This window comes from Argiope bruennichi, chromosome 7 (assembly GCF_947563725.1).
Source record: "Argiope bruennichi chromosome 7, qqArgBrue1.1, whole genome shotgun sequence".
NCBI classification, from domain to species: Eukaryota; Metazoa; Arthropoda; class Arachnida; order Araneae; family Araneidae; genus Argiope; species Argiope bruennichi.
The window spans coordinates 11,168,557-11,186,080 of NC_079157.1; the positions used below are offsets into that span (position 1 = coordinate 11,168,557).

Sequence of the window (17,524 nt, forward strand, 5' to 3'; positions counted from 1 at the left end):
CGCTTGCCGAAACCCGGGATCGAACCAGGGACCTTTAGATATTCAGTCTAACGCTCACCCAACTGAGCTATTTCGGCACGCCTAGGAGAAATCGGAAAGCAGCTTTACCAGAATGAAATTGGAAAGAATCAGCAAGATGTTATTTGTTCATAAAAGGACGAGAGAAGATGCATCTAAGGAAGAATTGTGTTACTCAGCGAATGTGGTTTGTCGAGATTTCTAAAGTCAATCGAAAGCGCACATGTAGAATTATTAGTGTTATCCAATAAAAATATTAATGTTATATCGCAAAATTCCCGGCGGGGAATCGAACCCCGGTCTCCCGCGTGACAGGTGGGGATACTGACCACTATACTACCGAGGACAGTTACGGTTGCCGAAACCCGGGATCGAACCAGGGACTTTTAGATCTTCAGTCTAACGCTCTCCCAACTGAGCTATTTCGGCACGCCTACGAGAAATCGGAAAGCAGCTTTACCAGAATGAAATTGGAAAGAATCAGCAAGATGTTATTTGTTCATAAAAGGACGAGAGAAGATACATCTAATAAAGAATTGTGTTACTCAGCGAATGTGGTTTGTCAAGATTTCTAAAGTCAATCGAAAGCGCACATGTAGAATTATTAGTGTTATCCAATAAAAACAAAAAGATTAAAGAAATATAGCAAACTCCCCGGCGGGGAATCGAACCCCGGTCTCCCGCGTGACAGGCGGGGATACTGACCACAATACTACCGAGGACAGTTACGCTTGCCGAAACCCGGGATCGAACCAGTGACCTTTACATCTTCAGTCTAACGCTCTCCCAACTGAGCTATTTCGGCACGCCTAGGAGAAATCGGAAAGCAGCTTTACCAGAATGAAATTGGAAAGAATCAGCAAGATGTTATTTGTTCATAAAAGGACGAGAGAAGATACATCTAATAAAGAATTGTGTTACTCAGCGAATGTGATTTGTCAAGATTTCTAAAGTCAATCGAAAGCGCACATGTAGAATTATTAGTGTTATCCAATAAAAATAAAAAGATTATTGATATATCACAAACTCCCCGGCGGGGAATCGAACCCCGGTCTCCCGCGTGACAGGCGGGGATACTTACCACTATACTACCGAGGACAGTTACGCTTGCCGAAACCCGGGATCGAACCAGCGACCATTAGATCTTCGGTCTAACGCTCTCCCAACTGAGCTATTTTGGCACGCCTAGGAGAAATCGGAAAGCAGCTTTACCAGAATGAAATTGGAAAGAATCAGCAAGATTTTATTTGTTCATAAAAGGACGAGAGAAGATACATCTAATAAAGAATTGTGTTACTCAGCGAATGTGGTTTGTCAAGATTTCTAAAGTCAATCGAAAGCGCACATGTAGAATTATTAGTGTTATCCAATAAAAATAAAAAGATTAAAGAAACATAGCAAACTCCCCGGCAGGGAATCGAACTCCGGTCTCCCGCGTGACAGGCGGGGATACAGACCACTATACTACCGAGGACAGTTACGCTTGCCGAAACCCGGGATCGAACCAGGGACCTTTAGATATTCAGTCTAACGCTCACCCAACTGAGCTATTTCGGCACGCCTAGGAGAAATCGGAAAGCAGCTTTACCAGAATGAAATTGGAAAGAATCAGCAAGATGTTATTTGTTCATAAAAGGACGAGAGAAGATACATCTAAGGAAGAATTGTGTTACTCAGCGAATGTGGTTTGTCGAGATTTCTAAAGTCAATCGAAAGCGCACATGTAGAATTATTAGTGTTATCCAATAAAAATATTAATGTTATATCGCAAAATTCCCGGCGGGGAATCGAACCCCGGTCTCCCGCGTGACAGGTGGGGATACTGACCACTATACTACCGAGGACAGTTACGGTTGCCGAAACCCGGGATCGAACCAGGGACTTTCAGATCTTCAGTCTAACGCTCTCCCAACTGAGCTATTTCGGCACGCCTACGAGAAATCGGAAAGCAGCTTTACCAGAATGAAATTGGAAAGAATCAGCAAGATGTTATTTGTTCATAAAAGGACGAGAGAAGATACATCTAATAAAGAATTGTGTTACTCAGCGAATGTGGTTTGTCAAGATTTCTAAAGTCAATCGAAAGCGCACACGTAGAATTATTAGTGTTATCCAATAAAAATAAAAAGATTAAAGAAATATAGCAAACTCCCCGGCGGGGAATCGAACCCCGGTCTCCCGCGTGACAGGCGGGGATACTGACCACTATACTACCGAGGACAGTTACGCTTGCCGAAACCCGGGATCGAACCAGGGATCTTTAGATCTTCAGTCTAACGCTCTCCCAACTGAGCTATTTCGGCACGCCTAGGAGGAATCGGAAAGCAGCTTTACCAGAATGAAATTGGAAAGAATCAGCAAGATGTTATTTGTTCATAAAAGGACGAGAGAAGATACATCTAATAAAGAATTGTGTTACTCAGCGAATGTGGTTTGTCAAGATTTCTAAAGTCAATCGAAAGAGCACATGTAGAATTATTAGTGTTATCCAATAAAAATAAAAAGATTAAAGAAATATAGCAAACTCCTCGGCGGGGAATCGAACCCCGGTCTCCCGCGTGACAGGCGGGGATACTGACCACTATACTACCGAGGACAGTTACGCTTGCCGAAACCCGAGATCGAACCAGGGACCTTTGGATCTTCAGTCTAACGCTCTCCCAACTTAGCTATTTCGGCACGCCTAGGAGAAATCGGAAAGCAGCTTTACCAGAATGAAATTGGAAAGAATCAGCAAGATGTTATTTGTTCATAAAAGGACGAGAGAAGATACATCTAATAACGAATTGTGTTACTCAGCGAATGTGGTTTGTCAAGATTTCTAAAGTCAATCGAAAGCGCACATGTAGAATTATTAGTGTTATCCAATAAAAATAAAAAGATTATTGATATATCACAAACTCCCCGGCGGGGAATCGAACCCCGGTCTCCCGCGTGACAGGCGGGGATACTTACCACTATACTACCGAGGACAGTTACGCTTGCCGAAACCCGGGATCGAACCAGCGACCATTAGATCTTCGGTCTAACGCTCTCCCAACTGAGCTATTTTGGCACGCCTAGGAGAAATCGGAAAGCAGCTTTACCAGAATGAAATTGGAAAGAATCAGCAAGATTTTATTTGTTCATAAAAGGACGAGAGAAGATACATCTAATAAAGAATTGTGTTACTCAGCGAATGTGGTTTGTCAAGATTTCTAAAGTCAATCGAAAGCTCACATGTAGAATTATTAGTGTTATCCAATAAAAATAAAAAGATTAAAGAAACATAGCAAACTCCCCGGCAGGGAATCGAACTCCGGTCTCCCGCGTGACAGGCGGGGATACAGACCACTATACTACCGAGGACAGTTACGCTTGCCGAAACCCGGGATCGAACCAGGGACCTTTAGATATTCAGTCTAACGCTCACCCAACTGAGCTATTTCGGCACGCCTAGGAGAAATCGGAAAGCAGCTTTACCAGAATGAAATTGGAAAGAATCAGCAAGATGTTATTTGTTCATAAAAGGACGAGAGAAGATGCATCTAAGGAAGAATTGTGTTACTCAGCGAATGTGGTTTGTCGAGATTTCTAAAGTCAATCGAAAGCGCACATGTAGAATTATTAGTGTTATCCAATAAAAATATTAATGTTATATCGCAAAATTCCCGGCGGGGAATCGAACCCCGGTCTCCCGCGTGACAGGTGGGGATACTGACCACTATACTACCGAGGACAGTTACGGTTGCCGAAACCCGGGATCGAACCAGGGACTTTTAGATCTTCAGTCTAACGCTCTCCCAACTGAGCTATTTCGGCACGCCTACGAGAAATCGGAAAGCAGCTTTACCAGAATGAAATTGGAAAGAATCAGCAAGATGTTATTTGTTCATAAAAGGACGAGAGAAGATACATCTAATAAAGAATTGTGTTACTCAGCGAATGTGGTTTGTCAAGATTTCTAAAGTCAATCGAAAGCGCACATGTAGAATTATTAGTGTTATCCAATAAAAACAAAAAGATTAAAGAAATATAGCAAACTCCCCGGCGGGGAATCGAACCCCGGTCTCCCGCGTGACAGGCGGGGATACTGACCACAATACTACCGAGGACAGTTACGCTTGCCGAAACCCGGGATCGAACCAGTGACCTTTACATCTTCAGTCTAACGCTCTCCCAACTGAGCTATTTCGGCACGCCTAGGAGAAATCGGAAAGCAGCTTTACCAGAATGAAATTGGAAAGAATCAGCAAGATGTTATTTGTTCATAAAAGGACGAGAGAAGATACATCTAATAAAGAATTGTGTTACTCAGCGAATGTGGTTTGTCAAGATTTCTAAAGTCAATCGAAAGCGCACACGTAGAATTATTAGTGTTATCCAATAAAAATAAAAAGATTAAAGAAATATAGCAAACTCCCCGGCGGGGAATCGAACCCCGGTCTCCCGCGTGACAGGCGGGGATACTTACCACTATACTACCGAGGACAGTTACGCTTGCCGAAACCCGGGATCGAACCAGCGACCATTAGATCTTCGGTCTAACGCTCTCCCAACTGAGCTATTTTGGCACGCCTAGGAGAAATCGGAAAGCAGCTTTACCAGAATGAAATTGGAAAGAATCAGCAAGATTTTATTTGTTCATAAAAGGACGAGAGAAGATACATCTAATAAAGAATTGTGTTACTCAGCGAATGTGGTTTGTCAAGATTTCTAAAGTCAATCGAAAGCTCACATGTAGAATTATTAGTGTTATCCAATAAAAATAAAAAGATTAAAGAAACATAGCAAACTCCCCGGCAGGGAATCGAACTCCGGTCTCCCGCGTGACAGGCGGGGATACAGACCACTATACTACCGAGGACAGTTACGCTTGCCGAAACCCGGGATCGAACCAGGGACCTTTAGATATTCAGTCTAACGCTCACCCAACTGAGCTATTTCGGCACGCCTAGGAGAAATCGGAAAGCAGCTTTACCAGAATGAAATTGGAAAGAATCGGCAAGATGTTATTTGTTCATAAAAGGACGAGAGAAGATGCATCTAAGGAAGAATTGTGTTACTCAGCGAATGTGGTTTGTCGAGATTTCTAAAGTCAATCGAAAGCGCACATGTAGAATTATTAGTGTTATCCAATAAAAATATTAATGTTATATCGCAAAATTCCCGGCGGGGAATCGAACCCCGGTCTCCCGCTTGACAGGTGGGGATACTGACCACTATACTACCGAGGACAGTTACGGTTGCCGAAACCCGGGATCGAACCAGGGACTTTTAGATCTTCAGTCTAACGCTCTCCCAACTGAGCTATTTCGGAACGCCTACGAGAAATCGGAAAGCAGCTTTACCAGAATGAAATTGGAAAGAATCAGCAAGATGTTATTTGTTCATAAAAGGACGAGAGAAGATACATCTAATAAAGAATTGTGTTACTCAGCGAATGTGGTTTGTCAAGATTTCTAAAGTCAATCGAAAGCGCACATGTAGAATTATTAGTGTTATCCAATAAAAACAAAAAGATTAAAGAAATATAGCAAACTCCCCGGCGGGGAATCGAACCCCGGTCTCCCGCGTGACAGGCGGGGATACTGACCACAATACTACCGAGGACAGTTACGCTTGCCGAAACCCGGGATCGAACCAGTGACCTTTACATCTTCAGTCTAACGCTCTCCCAACTGAGCTATTTCGGCACGCCTAGGAGAAATCGGAAAGCAGCTTTACCAGAATGAAATTGGAAAGAATCAGCAAGATGTTATTTGTACATAAAAGGACGAGAGAAGATACATCTAATAAAGAATTGTGTTACTCAGCGAATGTGGTTTGTCAAGATTTCTAAAGTCAATCGAAAGCGCACACGTAGAATTATTAGTGTTATCCAATAAAAATAAAAAGATTAAAGAAATATAGCAAACTCCCCGGCGGGGAATCGAACCCCGGTCTCCCGCGTGACAGGCGGGGATACTGACCACTATACTACCGAGGACAGTTACGCTTGCCGAAACCCGGGATCGAACCAGGGATCTTTAGATCTTCAGTCTAACGCTCTCCCAACTGAGCTATTTCGGCACGCCTAGGAGGAATCGGAAAGCAGCTTTACCAGAATGAAATTGGAAAGAATCAGCAAGATGTTATTTGTTCATAAAAGGACGAGAGAAGATACATCTAATAAAGAATTGTGTTACTCAGCGAATGTGGTTTGTCAAGATTTCTAAAGTCAATCGAAAGCGCACATGTAGAATTATTAGTGTTATCCAATAAAAATATTAAAGAAATATAGCAAACTCCCCGGCGGGGAATCGAACCCCGGTCTCCCGCGTGACAGGCGGGGAAACTGACCACTATACTACCGAGGACAGCTACGCTTGCCGAAACCCGGGATCGAACCAGGGACCTTTAGATCTTCTGTCTAACGCTCTCCCAACTGAGCTATTTCGGCACGCCTAGGAGAAATCGGAAAGCAGCTTTACCAGAATGAAATTGGAAAGAATCAGCAAGATGTTATTTGTTCATAAAAGGACGAGAGAAGATACATCTAATAAAGAATTGTGTTACTCAGCGAATGTGGTTTGTCAAGATTTCTAAAGTCAATCGAAAGCGCACATGTAGAATTATTAGTGTTATCCAATAAAAATAAAAAGATTAAAGAAATATAGCAAACTCCCAGGCGGGGAATCGAACCCCGGTCTCCCGCGTGACAGGCGAGGATACTGACCACTATACTACCTAGGACAGTTACGCTTGCCGAAACCCAGGATCGAACCAGGGACCTTTAGATATTCAGTCTAACGCTCTCCCAACTGATTTATTTCGGCACGCCTAGGAGGAATCGGAAAGCAGCTTTACCAGAATGAAATTGGAAAGAATCAGCAAGATGTTATTTGTTCATAAAAGGACGAGAGAAGATACATCTAATAAAGAATTGTGTTACTCAGCGAATGTGGTTTGTCAAGATTTCTAAAGTCAATCGAAAGCGCACATGTAGAATTATTAGTGTTATCCAATAAAAATATTAAAGAAATATAGCAAACTCCCCGGCGGGGAATCGAACCCCGGTCTCCCGCGTGACAGGCGGGGACACTGACCACTATACTACCGAGGACAGCTACGCTTGCCGAAACCCGGGATCGAACAAGGGACCTTTAGATCTTCAGTCAAACGCTCTCCCAACTGAGCTATTTCGGCACGCCTAGGAGAAATCGGAAAGCAGCTTTACCAGAATGAAATTGGAAAGAATCAGCAAGATGTTATTTGTTCATAAAAGGACGAGAGAAGATACATCTAAGGAAGAATCGTGTTACTCAGCGAATGTGGTTTGTCAAGATTTCTAAAGTCAATCGAAAGCGCACATGTAGAATTATTAGTGTTATCCAATAAAAATAAAAAGATTATTGATATATCACAAACTCCCCGGCGGGGAATCGAACCCCGGTCTCCCGCGTGACAGGCGGGGATACGGACCACTATACTACCGAGGACAGTTACGCTTGCCGAAACCCGGTATCGAACCAGGGACCTTTAGATCTTCAGTCTAACGCTCGCCCAACTGAACTATTTCGGCACGCCTAGGAGAAATCGGAAAGCAGCTTTACCAGAATGAAATTGGAAAAAATCAGCAAGATTTTATTTGTTCATAAAAGGACGAGAGAAGATACATCTAAGGAAGAATTGTGTTACTCAGCGAATGTGGTTTGTCAAGATTTCTAAAGTCAATCGAAAGCGCACATGTAGAATTATTAGTGTTATCCAATAAAAATATTAAAGAAATATCGCAAACTCCCCGGCGGGGAATCGTACCCCGGTCTCCCGCGTGACAGGCGGGGATACTGACCACTATACTACCGAGGACAGTTAAGCTTGCCGAAACACGGGATCGAACCAGGGACCTTTACATCTTCAGTCTAACGCTCTCCCAACTGAGCTATTTCGGCACGCCTAGGAGAAATCGGAAAGCAGCTTTACCAGAATGAAATTGGAAAGAATCAGCAAGATGTTATTTGTTCATAAAAGGACGAGAGAAGATACATCTAATAAAGAATTGTGTTACTCAGAGAATGTGGTTTGTCAAGATTTCTAAAGTCAATCGAAAGCGCACATGTAGAATTATTAGTGTTATCCAATAAAAATAAAAAGATTATTGATATATCACAAACTCCCCGGCGGGGAATCGAACCCCGGTCTCCCGCGTGACAGTCGAGGATACTGACCACTATACTACCGAGGACAGTTACGCTTGCCGAAACCCGGGATCGAACCAGGGACCTTTAAATATTCAGTCTAACGCTCTCCCAACTGATTTATTTCGGCACGCCTAGGAGAAATCGGAAAGCAGCTTTACCAGAATGAAATTGGAAAGAATCAGCAAGATGTTATTTGTTCATAAAAGGACGAGAGAAGATACATCTAATAAAGAATTGTGTTACTCAGCGAATGTGGTTTGTCAAGATTTCTAAAGTCAATCGAAAGCGAACATGTAGAATTATTAGTGTTATCCAATAAAAATAAAAAGATTAAAGAAATATAGCAAACTCGCCGGCGGGGAATCGAACCACGGTCTCCTGCGTGACAGGCGTGGATACTGACCACAGTTCTACCGAGGACAATTACGCTTGCCGAAACCCGGGATCGAACCAGGGACCTTTAGATCTTCAGTCTAACGCTCTCCCAACTGAGCTATTTCGGCACGCCTAGGGGAAATCGGAAAGCAGCTTTACCAGAATGAAATTGGAAAGAATCAGCAAGATGTTATTTGTTCATAAAAGGACGAGAGAAGATACATGTAATAAAGAATTGTGTTACTCAGCGAATGTGGTTTGTCAAGATTTCTAAAGTCAATCGAAAGCGCACATGTAGAATTATTAGTGTTATCCAATAAAAATATTAAAGAAATATCGCAAACTCCCCGTCGGGGAATCGACCCCGGTCTCCCGTGTGAGAGGCGGGGATACTGACCACTACACTACCGAGGACAGTAACGCTTGCCAACAGCCGGGATCGAACCAGGGACCTCTAGATCTTCAGTCTAACGCTCTCCCAACTGAGCTATTTCGGCACGCCTAGGAGAAATCGGAAAGCAGCTTTACCAGAATGAAATTGGAAAGAATCAGCAAGATGTTATTTGTTCATAAAAGGACCAGAGAAGATACATCTAAGGAATAATTGTGTTACTCAGCGAATGTGGTTTGTCAAGATTTCTAAAGTCAATCGAAAGCGCACATGTAGAATTATTAGTGTTATCCAATAAAAATAAAAAGATTATTGATATATCACAAACTCCCCGGCGGGGAATCGAACTCCGGTCTCCCGCGTGACAGGCGGGGATACTGACCACTATACTACCGAGGACAGTTACGCTTGCCGAAACCCGGTATCGAACCAGGGACCTTTAGATCTTCAGTCTAACGCTCGCCCAACTGAACTATTTCGGCACGCCTAGGAGAAATCGGAAAGCAGCTTTACCAGAATGAAATTGGAAAGAATCAGCAAGATGTTATTTGTTCATAAAAGGACGAGAGAAGATACATCTAATAAAGAATTGTGTTACTCAGCGAATGTGGTTTGTCAAGATTTCTAAAGTCAATCGAAAGCGCACATGTAGAATTATTAGTGTTATCCAATAAAAATAAAAAGATTATTGATATATCACAAACTCCGCGGCGGGGAATCGAACCCCGGTCTCCCGCGTGACAGGCAGGGATACTGACCACTATACTACCGAGGACAGTTACGCTTGCCAACACCCAGGATCGAACCAGGGACCTCTAGATCTTCAGTCTAATGCTCTCCCAACTGAGCTATTTCGGCACGCCTAGGAGAAATTGGAAAGCAGCTTTACCAGAATGAAATTGGAAAGAATCAGCAAGATGTTATTTGTTCATAAAAGGGCGAGAGAAGATACATCTAATAAAGAATTGTGTTACTCAGCGAATGTGGTTTTTTAAGATTTCTAAAGTCAATCGAAAGCGCACAGGTAGAATTATTAGTGTTATCCAATAAAAATAAAAAGATTATTGATATATCGCAAACTCCCCGGCGGGGAATCGAACCCCGGTCTCCCGCGTGACAGGCTAGGATACTGACCACTATACTACCGATTACAGTTACGCTTGCCGAAACCCGGGATCGAAACAGGGACCTTTAGATCTTCCGTATAACGCTCTCCCAACTGAGCTATTTCGGCACGCCAAGGAGAAATCGGAAAGCAGCTTTACCAGAATGAAATTGGAAAGAATCAGCAAGATGTTATTTGTTCATAAAAGGACGAGAGAAGATACATCTAATAAAGAATTGTGTTACTCAGCGAATGTGGTTTGTCAAGATTTCTAAAGTCAATCGAAAGCGCACATGTAGAATTATTAGTGTTATACAATAAAAATATTAAAGAAATATCGCAAACTCCCCGTCGGGGAATCGATCCCCGCTCTCCCGCGTGACAGGCGGGGATACTGACCACTATACTACCTAGGACAGTTACGCTTGCCGAAACCCGGGATCGAACCAGGGACATTTACATCTTCAGTCTAACGCTCTCCCAACTGAGCTATTTCGGCACCCCTAGGAGAAATCGGAAAGCAGCTTTACCAGAATGAAATTGGAAAGAATCAGCAAGATGTTATTTGTTCATAAAAGGACGAGAGAAGATACATCTAATAAAGAATTGTGTTACTCAGCGAATGTGGTTTGTCAAGATTTCTAAAGTCAATCGAAAGCGCACATGTAGAATTATTAGTGTTATCCAATAAAAATATTAAAGAAATATCGCAAACTCCCCGGCGGGGAATCGAACCCCGGTCTCCCGTGTGACAGGGGGAGATACTGACCACTATACTACCGAGGACAGTAACGCTTGCCAACAACCGGGATCGAACCAGGGACCTTTAGATCTTCAGTCTAACGCTCTCCCAACTGAGCTATTTCGGCACGCCTAGGAGAAATCGGAAAGCAGCTTTACCAGAATGAAATTGGAAAGAATCAGCAAGATGTTATTTGTTCATAAAAGGACGAGAGAAGATACATCTAAGGAAGAATTGTGTTACTCAGCGAATGTGGTTTGTCAAGATTTCTAAAGTCAATCGAAAGCGCACATGTAGAATTATTAGTGTTATCCAATAAAAATATTAAAGAAATATTGCAAACTCCCCGGCGGGGAATCGAACCCCGGTCTCCCGCGTGACAGGCGGGGATACAGGCCACTATACTACCGAGGACAGTTAAGCTTGCCGAAACCCGGGATCGAACCAGGGACCTTTACATCTTCAGTCTAACGCTCTCCCAACTGAGCTTTTTCGGCACTCCTAGAAGAAATCGGAAAGCAGCTTTACCAGAATGAAATTGGAAAGAATCAGCAAGATGTTATTTGTTCATAAAAGGACGAGAGAAGATACATCTAATAAAGAATTGTGTTACTCAGCGAATGTGGTTTGTCAAGATTTCTAAAGTCAATCGAAAGCGCACATGTAGAATTATTAGTGTTATCCAATAAAAATAAAAAGATTAAAGAAATATAGCAAACTCGACGGCGGGGAATCGAACCCCGGTCTCCCGCGTGACAGGCGGGGATACTGACCACTATACTACCGAGCACAGTTACGCTTGCCGAAACCCGGGATCGAACCAGGGACCTTTAGATCTTCCGTCTAACGCTCTCCCAACTGAGCTATTTCGGCACGCCTAGGAGAAATCGGAAAGCAGCTTTACCAGAATGAAATTGGAAAGAATCAGCAAGATGTTATTTGTTCATAAAAGGACGAGAGAAGATACATCTAATAAAGAATTGTGTTACTCAGCGAATGTGGTTTGTCAAGATTTCTAAAGTCAATCGAAAGCGCACATGTAGATTTATTAGTGTTATCCAATAAAAATAAAAAGATTATTGATATATCACAAACTCCCCGGCGGGGAATCGAACCCCGGTCTCCCGCGTGACAGGCGGGGATACTGACCACTATACTACCGAGGACAGTTACGCTTGCCGAAACCCGGGATCGAAACAGGGACCTTTAGATCTTCAGTCTAACGCTCTCCCAACTGAGCTATTTCGGCACGCCTAGGAGAAATCGGAAAGCAGCTTTACCAGAATGAAATTGGAAAGAATCAGCAAGATGTTATTTGTTCATAAAAGGACGAGAGAAGATACATCTAATAAAGAATTGTGTTACTCAGCGAATGTGGTTTGTCAAGATTTCTAAAGTCAATCGAAAGCGCACATGTATATTTATTAGTGTTATCCAATAAAAATAAAAAGATTATTGATATATCACAAACTCCCCGGCGGGGAATCGAACCCCGGTCTCCCGCGTGACAGGCGGGGATACTGACCACTATACTACCGAGGACAGTTACGCTTGCCGAAACCCGGGATCGAAACAGGGACCTTTAGATCTTCAGTCTAACGCTCTCCCAACTGAGCTATTTCGGCACGCCTAGGAGAAATCGGAAAGCAGCTTTACCAGAATGAAATTGGAAAGAATCAGCAAGATGTTATTTGTTCATAAAAGGACGAGAGAAGATACATCTAATAAAGAATTGTGTTACTCAGCGAATGTGGTTTGTCAAGATTTCTAAAGTCAATCGAAAGCGCACATGTAGAATTATTAGTGTTATCCAATAAAAATAAAAAGATTATTGATATATCACAAACTCCCCGGCGGGGAATCGAACCCCGGTCTCCCGCGTGACAGGCGGGGATACTGACCACTATATTACCTAGGACAGTTACGCTTGCCAACACCCGGGATCGAACCAGGGACCTTTACATCTTCAGTCTAACGCTCTCCCAACTGAGCTATTTCGGCACCCCTAGGGGAAATCGGAAAGCAGCTTTACCAGAATGAAATTGGAAAGAATCAGCAAGATGTTATTTGTTCATAAAAAGACGAGAGAAGATACATCTAATAAAGAATTGTGTTACTCAGTGAATGTGGTTTGTCAAGATTTCTAAAGTCAATCGAAAGCGCACATGTAGAATTATTAGTGTTATCCAATAAAAATAAAAAGATTAAAGAAATATAGCAAACTCGACGGCGGGGAATCGAACCCCGGTCTCCCGCGTGACAGGCGGGGATACTGACCACTATACTACCGAGGACAGTTACGCTTGCCGAAACCCGGGATCGAACCAGGGACCTTTAGATCTTCAGTCTATCGCTCTCCCAACTGAGCTATTTCGGCACGCCTAGGAGAAAGCGGAAAGCAGCTTTATGAGAATGAAACTGGAAAGAATCAGCAAGATGTTATTTGTTCATAAAAGGACGAGAGAAGATACATCTAAGGAAGAATTGTGTTACTCAACGAATGTGATTTGTCAAGATTTCTAAAGTAAATCGAAAGAGCACATGTAGAATTATTAGTGTTATCCAATAAAAATAAAAATAAAAAGATTTATGTTATATCGCAAACTCCCCGTCGGGGAATCGAACCCCGGTCTCCCGCGTGACAGGCGGGGACACTGACCACTATACTACCGAGGACAGTTACGCTTGCCGAAACCCGCGATCGAACCAGGGACCTTTAGATCTTCAGTCTAACGCTCTCCCAACTGAGCTATTTCGGCACGCCTAGCAGAAATCGGAAAGCAGCTTTAAAAGAATGAAATTGGAAAGAATCAGCAAGATGTTATTTGTTCATAAAAGGACGAGAGAAGATACATCTAATAAAGAATTGTGTTACTCAGCGAATGTGGTTTGTAAAGATTTCTAAAGTCAATCGAAAGCGCACATGTAGAATTATTAGTGTTATCCAATAAAAATAAAAAGATTATTGATATATCACAAACTCCCCGGCGGGGAATCGAACCCCGGTCTCCCGCGTGACAGGCGGGGATACTGACCACTATACTACCGAGGACAGTTACGCTTGCCGAAACCCGGGATCGAACCAGGGACCTTTACATCTTCAGTCTAACGCTCTCCCAACTGAGCTATTTCGGCACGCCTAGGAGAAATCGGAAAGCAGCTTTACCAGAATGAAATTGGAAAGAATCAGCAAGATGTTATTTGTTCATAAAAGGACGAGAGAAGATACATCTAAGGAAGAATTGTGTTACTCATCGAATGTGGTTTGTCAAGATTTCTAAAGTCAATCGAAAGCGCACATGTAGAATTATTAGTGTTATCCAATAAAAATAAAAAGATTAAAGAAATATAGCAAACTCCCCGGCGGGGAATCGAACCCCGGTCTCCCGCGTGACAGGCGGGGATACTGACCACTATACTACCGAGGACAGTCACGCTTGCCGAAACCCGGGATCGAACCAGGGACCTTTAGATCTTCAGTCTAACGCTCTCCCAACTGAGCTATTTCGGCACGCCTAGGAGAAATCGGAAAGCAGCTTTACCAGAATGAAATTGGAAAGAATCAGCAAGATGTTATTTGTTCATAAAAGGACGAGAGAAGATACATCTAAGGAAGAATTGTGTTACTCAGCGAATGTGGTTTGTCAAGATTTCTAAAGTCAATCGAAAGCGCACATGTGGAATTATTAGTGTTATCCAATAAAAATATTAAAGAAATATCGCAAATTCCCCGGTGGGGAATCGAACCCCGGTCTCCCGCGTGACAGGCGGGGATACTGACCACTATACTACCGAGGACAGCTACGCTTGCCGAAACCCGGGATCGAACCAGGGACCTTTACATCTTCAGTCTAACGCTCTCCCAACTGAGCTATTTCGGCACGCCTAGGAGAAATCGGAAAGCAGCTTTACCAGAATGAAATTGGAAAGAATCAGCAAGATGTTATTTGTTCATAAAAGGACCAGAGAAGATACATCTAAGGAAGAATTGTGTTACTCAGCGAATGTGGTTTGTCAAGATTTCTAAAGTCAATCGAAAGCGCACATGTAGAATTATTAGTGTTATCCAATAAAAAGATTATTGATATATCACAAACTCCCCGGCGGGGAATCGAAACACGGTCTCCCGCGTGACAGGCGGGGATACTGACCACTATACTACCGAGGACAGTTACGCTTGCCGAAACCCGGGATCGAACCAGGGACCTTTACATCTTCAGTCTAACGCTCTCCCAACTGAGCTATTTCGGCACGCCTAGGAGAAATCGGAAAGCAGCTTTACCAGAATGAAATTGGAAAGAATCGGCAAGATGTTATTTGTTCATAAAAGGACGAGAGAAGATACATCTAATAAAGAATTGTGTTACTCAGCGAATGTGGTTTGTCAAGATTTCTAAAGTCAATCGAAAGCGCACAGGTAGAATTATTAGTGTTATCCAATAAAAATAAAAAGATTAGTGATATATCGCAAACTCCCCGGCGGGGAATCGAACCCCGGTCTCCCGCGTGACAGGCGGGGATACTGACCACTATACTACCGAGGACAGTTACGCTTGCCGAAACCCGGGATCGAACCAGGGACCTTTAGATCTTCAGTCTAACGCTCTCCCAACTGAGCTATTTCGGCACGCCTAGGAGAAATCAGAAAGCAGCTTTACCAGAATGAAATTGGAAAGAATCAGCAAGATGTTATTTGTTCATAAAAGGACGAGAGAAGATACATCTAATAAAGAATTGTGTTACTCAGCGAATGTGGTTTGTCAAGATTTCTAAAGTCAATCGAAAGCGCACATGTAGAATTATTAGTGTTATCCAATAAAAATAAAAAGATTAAAGAAACATAGGAAACTCGACGGCGGGGAATCGAACCCCGGTCTCCCGCGTGACAGGCGGGGATACTGACCACTATACTACCGAGGACAGTTACGCTTGCCGAAACTCGGGATCGAACCAGGGACCTTTAGATCTTCAGTCTAACGCTCTCCCAACTGAGCTATTTCGGCACGCCTAGGGGAAATCGGAAAGCAGCTTTACCAGAATGAAATTGGAAAGAATCAGCAAGATGTTATTTGTTCATAAAAGGACGAGAGAAGATACATCTAAGGAAGAATTGTGTTACTCAGCGAATGTGGTTTGTCAAGATTTCTAAAGTCAATCGAAAGCGCACATGTAGAATTATTAGTGTTATCCAATAAAAATAAAAAGATTATTGATATATCACAAACTCCCCGGAGGGGAATCGAACCCCGGTCTCCCGGAGGACAGGCGGGGATACTGACCACTATACTACCGAGGATAGTTACGCTTGCCAACACCCGGGATCGAACCAGGGACCTCTAGATCTTCAGTCTAACGCTCTCCCAACTGAGCTATTTCGGCACGCCTAGGAGAAATCGGAAAGCAGCTTTACCAGAATGAAATTGGAAAGAATCAGCAAGATGTTATTTGTTCATAAAAGGACGAGAGAAGATACATCTAATAAAGAATTGTGTTACTCAGCGAATGTGGTTTGTCAAGATTTCTAAAGTCAATCGAAAACGCACATGTAGAATTATTAGTGTTAACCAATAAAAATAAAAAGATTATTGATATATCGCAAACTCCCCGCCGGGGAATCGAACCCCGGTCTCCCGCATGACAGGCGGGGATACTGACCACTATACTACCGAGGACAATTACGCTTGCCGAAACCCGGGATCGAACCAGGGACCTTTAGATCTTCAGTCTAACGCTCTCCCAACTGAGCTATTTCGGCACGCCTAGGAGAAATCGGAAAGCAGCTTTATGAGAATGAAACTGGAAAGAATCAGCAAGATGTTATTTGTTCATAAAAGGACGAGAGAAGATACATCTAAGGAAGAATTGTGTTACTCAACGAATGTGATTTGTCAAGATTTCTAAAGTAAATCGAAAGAGCACATGTAGAATTATTAGTGTTATCCAATAAAAATAAAAATAAAAAGATTTATGTTATATCGCAAACTCCCCGTCGGGGAATCGAACCCCGGTCTCCCGCGTGACAGGCGGGGATACTGACCACTATACTACCGAGGACAGTTACGCTTGCCGAAACCCGGGATCGAACCAGGAACCTTTAGATCTTCAGTCTAACGCTCTCCCAACTGAGCTATTTCGGCACGCCTAGCAGAAATCGGAAAGCAGCTTTAAAAGAATGAAATTGGAAAGAATCAGCAAGATTTTATTTGTTCATAAAAGGACGAGAGAAGATACATCTAATAAAGAATTGTGTTACTCAGCGAATGTGGTTTGTCAAGATTTCTAAAGTCAATCGAAAGCGCACATGTAGAATTATTAGTGTTATCCAATAAAAAGATTATTGATATATCACAAACTCCCCGGCGGGGAATCGAACCACGGTCTCGAGCGTGACAGGCGGGGATACTGACCACTATACTACCGAGGACAATTACGCTTGCCGAAACCCGGGATCGAACCAGGGACCTTTAGATCTTCAGTCTAACGCTCTCCCAACTGAGCTATTTCGGCACGCCTAGGAGAAATCGGAAAGCAGCTTTATGAGAATGAAACTGGAAAGAATCAGCAAGATGTTATTTGTTCATAAAAGGACGAGAGAAGATACATCTAAGGAAGAATTGTGTTACTCAACGAATGTGATTTGTCAAGATTTCTAAAGTAAATCGAAAGAGCACATGTAGAATTATTAGTGTTATCCAATAAAAATAAAAATAAAAAGATTTATGTTATATCGC

At 42.8% G+C, this 17,524-nt stretch overlaps 19 non-coding genes across 19 annotated transcripts; all 19 read right to left on the reverse strand.

The window, feature by feature from the left end:
• Nucleotides 1–1,044: 1,044 nt before the first annotated feature.
• Nucleotides 1,045–1,116, reverse strand: Trnad-guc (transfer RNA aspartic acid (anticodon GUC)). The gene has a single exon. It is a non-coding gene; the product is annotated as a tRNA-Asp (tRNA).
• Nucleotides 1,117–2,166: 1,050 nt separating this feature from the next.
• On the reverse strand, nt 2,167–2,238 carry Trnad-guc (transfer RNA aspartic acid (anticodon GUC)). Its single transcript has one exon. It is a non-coding gene; the product is annotated as a tRNA-Asp (tRNA).
• A 10-nt stretch (nt 2,239–2,248) lies between these two features.
• Trnaf-gaa (transfer RNA phenylalanine (anticodon GAA)) lies at nt 2,249–2,321 on the reverse strand. Its single transcript has one exon. It is a non-coding gene; the product is annotated as a tRNA-Phe (tRNA).
• Nucleotides 2,322–2,542: 221 nt separating this feature from the next.
• Trnad-guc (transfer RNA aspartic acid (anticodon GUC)) lies at nt 2,543–2,614 on the reverse strand. Its single transcript has one exon. It is a non-coding gene; the product is annotated as a tRNA-Asp (tRNA).
• Nucleotides 2,615–2,918: 304 nt separating this feature from the next.
• Nucleotides 2,919–2,990, reverse strand: Trnad-guc (transfer RNA aspartic acid (anticodon GUC)). Its single transcript has one exon. It is a non-coding gene; the product is annotated as a tRNA-Asp (tRNA).
• A 1,426-nt stretch (nt 2,991–4,416) lies between these two features.
• Trnad-guc (transfer RNA aspartic acid (anticodon GUC)) lies at nt 4,417–4,488 on the reverse strand. Its single transcript has one exon. It is a non-coding gene; the product is annotated as a tRNA-Asp (tRNA).
• Nucleotides 4,489–5,914: 1,426 nt separating this feature from the next.
• Nucleotides 5,915–5,986, reverse strand: Trnad-guc (transfer RNA aspartic acid (anticodon GUC)). Its single transcript has one exon. It is a non-coding gene; the product is annotated as a tRNA-Asp (tRNA).
• Nucleotides 5,987–5,996: 10 nt separating this feature from the next.
• Nucleotides 5,997–6,069, reverse strand: Trnaf-gaa (transfer RNA phenylalanine (anticodon GAA)). Its single transcript has one exon. It is a non-coding gene; the product is annotated as a tRNA-Phe (tRNA).
• Nucleotides 6,070–8,610: 2,541 nt separating this feature from the next.
• Nucleotides 8,611–8,683, reverse strand: Trnaf-gaa (transfer RNA phenylalanine (anticodon GAA)). Its single transcript has one exon. It is a non-coding gene; the product is annotated as a tRNA-Phe (tRNA).
• A 3,204-nt stretch (nt 8,684–11,887) lies between these two features.
• On the reverse strand, nt 11,888–11,959 carry Trnad-guc (transfer RNA aspartic acid (anticodon GUC)). Its single transcript has one exon. It is a non-coding gene; the product is annotated as a tRNA-Asp (tRNA).
• Nucleotides 11,960–12,263: 304 nt separating this feature from the next.
• On the reverse strand, nt 12,264–12,335 carry Trnad-guc (transfer RNA aspartic acid (anticodon GUC)). Its single transcript has one exon. It is a non-coding gene; the product is annotated as a tRNA-Asp (tRNA).
• A 1,438-nt stretch (nt 12,336–13,773) lies between these two features.
• Trnad-guc (transfer RNA aspartic acid (anticodon GUC)) lies at nt 13,774–13,845 on the reverse strand. The gene has a single exon. It is a non-coding gene; the product is annotated as a tRNA-Asp (tRNA).
• A 304-nt stretch (nt 13,846–14,149) lies between these two features.
• Trnad-guc (transfer RNA aspartic acid (anticodon GUC)) lies at nt 14,150–14,221 on the reverse strand. Its single transcript has one exon. It is a non-coding gene; the product is annotated as a tRNA-Asp (tRNA).
• A 10-nt stretch (nt 14,222–14,231) lies between these two features.
• Nucleotides 14,232–14,304, reverse strand: Trnaf-gaa (transfer RNA phenylalanine (anticodon GAA)). The gene has a single exon. It is a non-coding gene; the product is annotated as a tRNA-Phe (tRNA).
• Nucleotides 14,305–15,265: 961 nt separating this feature from the next.
• Nucleotides 15,266–15,337, reverse strand: Trnad-guc (transfer RNA aspartic acid (anticodon GUC)). The gene has a single exon. It is a non-coding gene; the product is annotated as a tRNA-Asp (tRNA).
• Nucleotides 15,338–15,347: 10 nt separating this feature from the next.
• Trnaf-gaa (transfer RNA phenylalanine (anticodon GAA)) lies at nt 15,348–15,420 on the reverse strand. The gene has a single exon. It is a non-coding gene; the product is annotated as a tRNA-Phe (tRNA).
• Nucleotides 15,421–16,475: 1,055 nt separating this feature from the next.
• Nucleotides 16,476–16,548, reverse strand: Trnaf-gaa (transfer RNA phenylalanine (anticodon GAA)). Its single transcript has one exon. It is a non-coding gene; the product is annotated as a tRNA-Phe (tRNA).
• A 309-nt stretch (nt 16,549–16,857) lies between these two features.
• Trnaf-gaa (transfer RNA phenylalanine (anticodon GAA)) lies at nt 16,858–16,930 on the reverse strand. The gene has a single exon. It is a non-coding gene; the product is annotated as a tRNA-Phe (tRNA).
• A 297-nt stretch (nt 16,931–17,227) lies between these two features.
• Nucleotides 17,228–17,300, reverse strand: Trnaf-gaa (transfer RNA phenylalanine (anticodon GAA)). The gene has a single exon. It is a non-coding gene; the product is annotated as a tRNA-Phe (tRNA).
• Between the last annotated feature and the right edge of the window lie 224 nt (nt 17,301–17,524).